Here is an 8,279-nt window from a genome sequence, read left to right as displayed (position 1 = left end):
ATAATGTTTTTTGTTTTGTTTTGTTTTGTTTCGTTTGTTTTTGTTTGAATGGCTGGCTCCACGGGAAATTCACGGAGTTGTGTGGAATAAGGCCTGGTAAAATGAATTAATATGTATGTCATGTTTAAAACAAACTCGCTTAATATAGATATTGTGTGAGGCTTTATACAAAAACAAACAACCAAAACAAAACATGTTGTATATATATATAGCTTAATCCGGGTTTGAACTCGCAACTCCAAGAATACGCATCACTTATATACACTTTACCACTGGACCACTGCTGCAGGACACAAGCTTGATGCTGAGGTATCAATTTAATGACGTAAATGCCATTTCCACAAATAAATGATAATTAAAAAGTATTTGTATGTACAAATCTTTTCTGTTTAAAAGGCTACAATATCAGTTACTGATATAATTTGTGTTAATGTTTCTATACCCACAAGAAGGCATATTTTTGCTTATATGTAAAGGGTACGGAGAACGAATCCACAGACCATCATTCCCCTCCCCTTCCCCCCCCCCCCCCCCCCCCCCCCCCCAACTCCCACCTACTACCACACCACCACCACCACCACCAATCACCACCAATCACCACCAATCACCACCAATCACCACCAATCACCACCACCACATCTAACCGAAAACCCCCTAACACATCAACCCTCCCCCCAATCAACAGGCGAAATAATAACCCTCAAATGCCTGCCTGCCTGCCTGCCTGCAAGCCAATACTAACGGTCTTCTCAGAAAGAAAATCTCTTTGTATCTGTATTACTTGATGAAATGTATGATTCTAATAATGAAAATAAATTTTGATGTCGGTTGTATGAGCATAATGACCAATATGCACATGATATGAATGAATTAAATAGTGTAGTTTTAAGTAATTAGGTTGTAGACACATTAAGCGGATATGATATTTGACGCGTCCAGAACTGGTGATTTTTGGTTTAGTTTTAAATGCACCACCACCACCACCACCACCATTGCTTCCCCAGAGCCTAATTAAGGACCGGTAAAAGGAGTCAATATGTATGTCATCTATAAAACCAAAGAATGAATAAAAAAACACACACACAAACCTACATAATAGTATTAGGAAGATTGTATGGCAAAAAAAAAAAAGTATTATTCCCATTGGGTCGTTTGAACTCGCGACTTCCAAAATACCAGCCACACACCTTACCACCCAGCCACCATAGAGTTGGTATAATTGTGCAACTTTAGTTATAAAAGTAAAGTTCTTATTGTCTCAAATCTTATTGTCTGTTCTATGAAAAGGCATGATGTAAATTATGTATTTTTTGAATGATTGAATTGTAGGCACATTAAGCGGATTCGATATTTGATATATCCAGAAAAGGTGATTTCTGTTCAGTTTTAAAATGCATCACCGTTAACGCTAAAGGACTGGTAAAACGACTCGATGTTTGTCATTTTTAAAATAAACACTAAAACTAGGCCCTTAACATATATAATGTTTGAATATAAATTGAATGCATATAAATACAAAGTGGGAGTGGCTGGCTGGCTGGCTGGCTGGCTGGCTGGCTGGCTGGCTGGGGCTGCCTGCCTGCCTGCCTGCCTGCCTGCCTGCCTGCCTGCTGGCTGGCTGCTGGCTGGCTGGCTGGCTGGCTGGCTGGCTGGCTGGCTGGCTGGCTGGCTGGCTGGCTGGCTGGCTGGCTGGCTGCCTGCCTGCCTGCCTGCCCGCCCGCCCGCCCGCCCGCCCGCCCGCCTGCTTGCCTTGCCTTGCCTTGCCTTGCCTTGCCTGTCCTGTCCTGTTATTGCCTTGCCTTGCCTTGCCTTGCCTTGCCTTGCCTTGCCTTGCCCTGCCCTGCCCTGCCTTGGCTGCAGCTGGCTGGCTGGCCGTAAATCAACTCTTAACAACACCATACCACACCACACCATCACTCATCACCCATCACCCACCACCGGCCCCAGTCTCCCAGCCTCTCTTATATACCCGAGCAGGCCCTTTAAATTATTTGAATTGTTGCACTTCGGCCAATGGCAGGCACGATCGCTGCTGCTCAAACATATTCTGGTTCACAAGTATTATAATATATTATATTATATTATATATATATATATATATATATATATATATATATATATATATATATATATATATATATATATATATATATATATATATATATATATTCATGAAACACATTAAAACCTTGATCATTTATTCATTCATTACGTCTAGTGAAGAATTGCTTTTGTTCATTTGTATGATTAAAAATTAATATAATATGAATTCCTCGCTTAAAGTAAAATATAAAATATATATTGGATTTATATGATTGGTTAATATTCCAAGTGATGCTGAATATCCCCTATAATTTTGTTTTGTTTGTTTGTTATGTACACATTCCAAATGAAATCAATATAAATGTTATTATTAATGTTTGAAAGTTGATTGTCTACTTGAATCTCTCTATTAAAGTGTGTGTGGCTCCGGATGGAGCCTGGTTATGGTATTTGTCGTGGTGGGTGGCAGAAGTGCTTACTTCTTCTCTGTCTTCTTTGGCAAAAGAACTGCCTGAATGTTTGGAAGAACACCTCCCTGTGCAATGGTTACGCCAGACAGAAGTTTGTTGAGTTCTTCGTCGTTGCGGATGGCCAACTGCAAGTGACGTGGGATGATACGGGTCTTCTTGTTGTCACGTGCGGCATTACCGGCGAGCTCCAGAACTTCGGCAGCGAGGTATTCCATGACGGCTGCCAGGTAGACAGGAGCGCCAGCACCGACGCGTTCGGCGTAGTTGCCCTTACGCAGCAGACGGTGAATTCTGCCCACGGGGAACTGAAGTCCGGCCCTGCTGGAGCGAGACTTTGACTTGCCCTTCACTTTGCCTCCCTTGCCGCGTCCTGACATTGCTGCTGCTGTTGTGGGTTTGTGGTGTTTTATGCCGCCCCGCAGATCGAGCTTCGTGTTATATACCCCGCTCAGGATCAAGGGAGCCCGCCACTGACCAATCAGCGCGCTCCGCCACGCGACCCGCTCTGAGCTGAGTCGCGAGCGGGATATAAAAGGAAAGCTCGCCTCGCGCAAAAGTTCATTATTGTATCGCAACGCCAGCCAGCACGAGCATCATCATGCCACCCAAGGCATCTGGAAAGGCTGCCAAGAAGGCCGGAAAGGCCCAGAAGGCCATTGCCAAGGGCGATAAGAAAAAGAAGCGCAGGAGGAAGGAGAGCTACAGCATCTACATCTACAAAGTGCTGAAGCAGGTCCACCCCGACACTGGTATCTCTTCCAAAGCCATGTCGATCATGAACTCGTTCGTGAACGACATCTTCGAGCGCATCGCCGCCGAGGCTTCTCGCCTGGCCCACTACAACAAGCGTTCCACCATTACCAGTCGGGAGATCCAGACGGCTGTAAGGCTCCTGTTGCCCGGAGAACTGGCCAAGCACGCCGTCTCTGAGGGCACTAAGGCCGTCACCAAGTACACCTCCTCCAAGTAAACGGCTTACTTACTGCCCTGTGGTGGTGGCTTGGCCTCAAACCAACAAACTCGGCTCCATTGGAGCCACACTTTAATTTCTAAAGAGATTGTGAGTGTTAGACACCAATACTATTATAACAAAAACCTCTGTCACTGAAAGCAAATAGCTATAAAATGAGAATATTTATGAAACTGTCTGTGTGTGTTTCTCTCTCTCAGTCTCTGTCTGTCTGTCTGTCTGTCTGTCTCTGTCTTGTCTGTCTCTGTCTTGTCTGTCTCTCTGTCTGTCTGTGTCTCTCTCTCTCTCTCTCTCTCTCTCTCTCTCTCTCTCTCTCTCTCTCTCTCTCTCTCTCTCTCTCTCTCTCTCTCTCTCTCTCTCTCTCTCTCTCTCTCTCTCTCTCTCTCTCTCTCTCTCTCAACACATATAAGCACTCGGTATCTTTTTTTTTTCTAGAGATTAGAGATTCATTGTTATGTTCCACATTAGGATTACTATGCAGGCCACCCTCTTAGGTTTGAAAATGTCAAGAAAACGGTTAATTTAAAATGTCATCTCCTAACTTAACAGATTAAGCCAGAGGACCGAAAACAGAATAAAACAGGACTGGACAGTATGTCACTTATACAAGCTGCTTTTATTTCTAGTACAGTATGACAATTTTTATTTTGGGGGGGGGGGGGGGGGGTGGGTGATCCTTGACAGTGCATAAGAGCGAAAAGCGACGGCGTTTTGTTTGTAAGAGAACAGGTTGTACTACAAATGACTTGATTTATTGATATCACGTGTATGTATGACACCTAAATTAGTGTATTTGTTTATTTATTTATTTATTTATTATATGTGTAGATGAAGGTTAATTCATATGACTGATGCTAGGAATGTCTGAAATCTCCTTAGAAGGATATTTTGGCCCTGAGAAGGGCCGAGTTTGGTGTATACTAGGGTGGTCGATTTAGCTTATGCACGCTCTCCACGGATACGGCGAGCAAGCTGAATGTCCTTTGGCATGATGGTGACACGCTTGGCGTGGATGGCACAGAGGTTAGTGTCCTCGAAGAGACCGACCAGGTAAGCCTCGGATGCCTCCTGTAAAGCCATGACGGCAGACGACTGGAAGCGAAGATCGGTCTTGAAGTCCTGGGCAATCTCGCGCACCAGACGCTGGAAGGGAAGTTTCCTGATGAGCAACTCGGTGCTCTTCTGGTAACGACGGATCTCACGCAGGGCGACCGTTCCGGGCCTGTAACGGTGAGGCTTCTTCACACCCCCTGTGGCAGGAGCAGACTTGCGTGCTGCCTTGGTGGCCAGCTGCTTACGAGGAGCCTTGCCTCCCGTGGACTTGCGAGCAGTCTGCTTGGTGCGAGCCATGGTGAACAACTGTGGTTTGTGATGGCCGGCGCCGAAAAATTTTTGCTTATATACGCCGTCTCGAGGCGCTTGCTCGAGCGCCATTGGCTGCTCGACTCGCCTACGTCACCCCGTTGCCCCTCCCCTCCTTCCTCTGGCTGCAGCCAACAGGCGGCTCACCTCAATCACTATTATCGCTGATTTTGCTCTATTTTTTGGATTTGTGCAAAAGTCATTTCACAGGGACGTGAAACAGACGAGTAGGCAACTGCAGTTTTGAAAGCGTTGTGAGAAAGCCGTGTCTACTCGACCACAAGCGTAAAGTAAGGGCAGGCAGGAGTTGCAATGCTACTAGTACGTCCGCTTGATGGGATATAGTCGGGAAATCGTGCGGGCATTCGTCAATTCGATTCACACAACTTCAACACCATGACTGGACGCGGCAAGGGAGGCAAGGGACTCGGAAAGGGTGGCGCCAAGCGTCATCGTAAGGTGCTACGTGACAACATCCAGGGCATCACCAAGCCCGCTATTCGTCGCTTAGCTCGTCGTGGCGGCGTGAAGCGTATTTCGGGTCTCATCTACGAAGAGACCCGTGGCGTCCTGAAGGTGTTCCTCGAGAACGTCATCCGTGATGCTGTAACCTACACGGAACACGCCAAGAGGAAGACCGTCACTGCTATGGACGTGGTGTACGCTCTGAAGCGCCAGGGTCGTACCCTCTACGGATTCGGCGGATAAGAGCTTGGCTAATCCATCGATTCCACCCACCACCACCTCAAAACGGGACCTAATTAGGTCCCTATACTTTTTTTACTGAAGGGCTTAATAGACGATAACATAAATTGTTTTGATATCAGCTAGCACATTGGGTCTTATGAAATCTATTTTTTATCCTCGCATGCTTAAAGGGACTCTGATTGGGGAGGGAGGGGGGGGGGGGGGGAAGGTTTGTTACGTTATATACTAGCAGAGCAGGATCATTGGTGGGGGGGGGGGGGGTGAGGGGGAGAGAGAGAGAGAGAGAGAGAGAGAGAGAGAGAGAGAGAGATCTTTCCCAACTCTTCCTTTTTACATGAGTGAGCTACCCGTTTTATTCATTTTATCCTTCTCAGAGCTGTTTTGATAGTATCCAAATGATGGTAAATGAAAAGGGAGGACACGAATATCTACCCAGAATTCAGGACTGGCAATCGATATGCATGTTTGAGTGCGAATCTTTTTCTCTCTCAACTTAGGTATACGTTTATGTCGTACCTAAAAGCGAGAACCACACTATTGGGACAAGTATGCAAGGCCCAATTTTCCTAACAAGCACAGTTAATTTTGTTATTTTCGAACATTTCTTTCCAAATTGGTTTATCCAATTAACAGTATTATATTAAGATCATGAATTGCTGGGTTAGGTTAGGTTAGGTTAGCTTAGCTTAGGTTAGGTTAGGTTAGGTTAGGTTAGGTTAGGTTAGCTTAGCTTGGGTTAGCTTAGGTTAGGTTAGGTTAGCTTAGCTTGGGTTAGCATAGGTTAGGTTAGGTTTGATTACATTTCTATGTTAGATTTAACTCAAATTCAAAACAATTGCAGTCATTCGGCTTGTTAGTCAACTTGCCTCTAATAGGGGCAATTTGTCTAACAAGACTATTTAGTTTTGTGTGCATATATATATATATATATATATATATATATATATATATATATATATAATAATATATATATATATATATATATATATATATATTATAGCTTCAAGACTCCGAACCAATATAGAAGCATCAAGAGGAAGTGCTTGTGTTATGGGCCAATAGGCCTTCTGCAGTTACTTCCATTCTTATGTTTTTATTCCCATTGGTTCGTGTTTTATCTTGTGTAAATGTCAATCACCTTACCCAAAACTTTGGTACCATATCACCTCACCCATGTGTATATATATATATATATATATATATATATATATATATATATATATATATATATATATATATATATATATATATATATATATAATATACAGAGTAAATCTACCCCAAAAGTAATGATTTATTTGTCTACAAAACTAAACTCTTTTTGGAATCATATGAGGCCCCTCCACTGAGGGGGGAGGCCTGGATGTTTATTGTCATGTGTATTCATGCTGCTTGCATGTCGTCGTTTATTTTGCCTTTGTTGTTTTCTTGACAGCTTTCTTTGCCTTGGGTGGTTTGGGAGATTTTGAAGCTCTCTTTATTTTGGGCTTTTTGTTCCCAACAACAAGCTGCTGCTGCTGCTGCTTCTTTTTCAAGGCTGTAGGTGGTTTGTTGCTTGTGGCGGCTTTCTTGGGAGTTACCACGGCCTTCTTTGCTGCTGTAGATGGTTTCTTGGTTGTGGTGGCTTTCTTGGGAGTTAGAACGGCCCTCTTCTCTGCTACGGCCAGCTTGAATGATCCACTAGCTCCACTTCCCTTGGTCTGAACAAGAATGCCGTCAGCCACTGCTTTCTTGAGAAATCTTCGGATGTAAATGGCGATCTTGGCAGCCTCGACTTTGTTGTTGGCAACAACGTACTTCTTGATTGCTTGTAGAGACGAGCCCTTACGGTCTTTGAGTGCTGCGACCGCGGCTAGAACCATTTGACTAGTTTTCGGGTGAGCAACCTGGACGCGAGGTTTCCTGGTGGTGGCCACCACAGCAGCAGCAGCCGCAGCCTTCTTGGTAGGCTTTGCTTCTACCATGATGATGATGAGATAACCAAGGTGATGAGAGACGCTCAGACAGTCACGGGGGAATGATGCTGCCGCCGCTTGAGCCGAACCTATTTATGTGCCGGCACGGTACAGAAGCTGCAACCTGGCAACTCGTCCACCAATCACGACGGTTGGTTTTACGGCTCCGAAACCTGGATCCCATATCTTCTCTAAAATAGAAGCATTTGTTCATGTTCTTTGTAAAAGTATCATAAAGCAGGACAGATGAGACAAATATCATAAAAACTGAAGAGCAGATGAGCACACACATGTTTGTATTACAAAAGAAAATCCACAAATTCATTAGAAATTGGCAGGGCAGGCTGAGGAAGTAGGTAGATGTAAAATGTCTGTAAATGGCGAAAGAACATAAACCCAAGACTGAATAAACGATGTTAAATATCCATGCCAAGGAGACAAAAATATGTTAGGATACAATTACCATTAAGACACCACAAGCAGGTCCGTATCCTGCCGCGATGACTTAAAAGAGTTGGTTATTAGCCACAATGTGTAGGCAGTCTCATGCCAACGGCCATACCACGTTGAGAACACCGCTTCTCGTCCGATCAGCGAAGTTAAGCAACGTTGGGTTTGGTTAGTACTTGGATGGGTGACCGCCTGGGAACACCAAATGCTGTTGGCAATAATGTTTTGTTGTTTTTGTTTTGTTTCGTTTGTTTTTGTTGAATGGCTGGCTCCACGGGAAATTCACGGAGTTGTGTGGAATAAGGCCTGGTAAAATGAATT

At 44.3% G+C, this 8,279-nt stretch overlaps 1 non-coding gene across 1 annotated transcript; it reads left to right on the top strand.

Annotated features, from left to right (window-relative positions):
* The first annotated feature begins 8,056 nt into the window (after positions 1-8,056).
* On the top strand, positions 8,057-8,175 carry LOC138362297 (5S ribosomal RNA). Its single transcript, XR_011227548.1, has one exon. It is a non-coding gene; the product is annotated as a 5S ribosomal RNA (ribosomal RNA).
* The last annotated feature ends 104 nt before the right edge of the window (positions 8,176-8,279 follow it).

This window comes from Procambarus clarkii, unplaced genomic scaffold (assembly GCF_040958095.1).
Source record: "Procambarus clarkii isolate CNS0578487 unplaced genomic scaffold, FALCON_Pclarkii_2.0 HiC_scaffold_1588, whole genome shotgun sequence".
NCBI classification, from domain to species: Eukaryota; Metazoa; Arthropoda; class Malacostraca; order Decapoda; family Cambaridae; genus Procambarus; species Procambarus clarkii.
The sequence above is the reverse complement of the archived record's forward strand: the minus strand, read 5'-3'. Positions and strand labels throughout refer to the sequence as shown.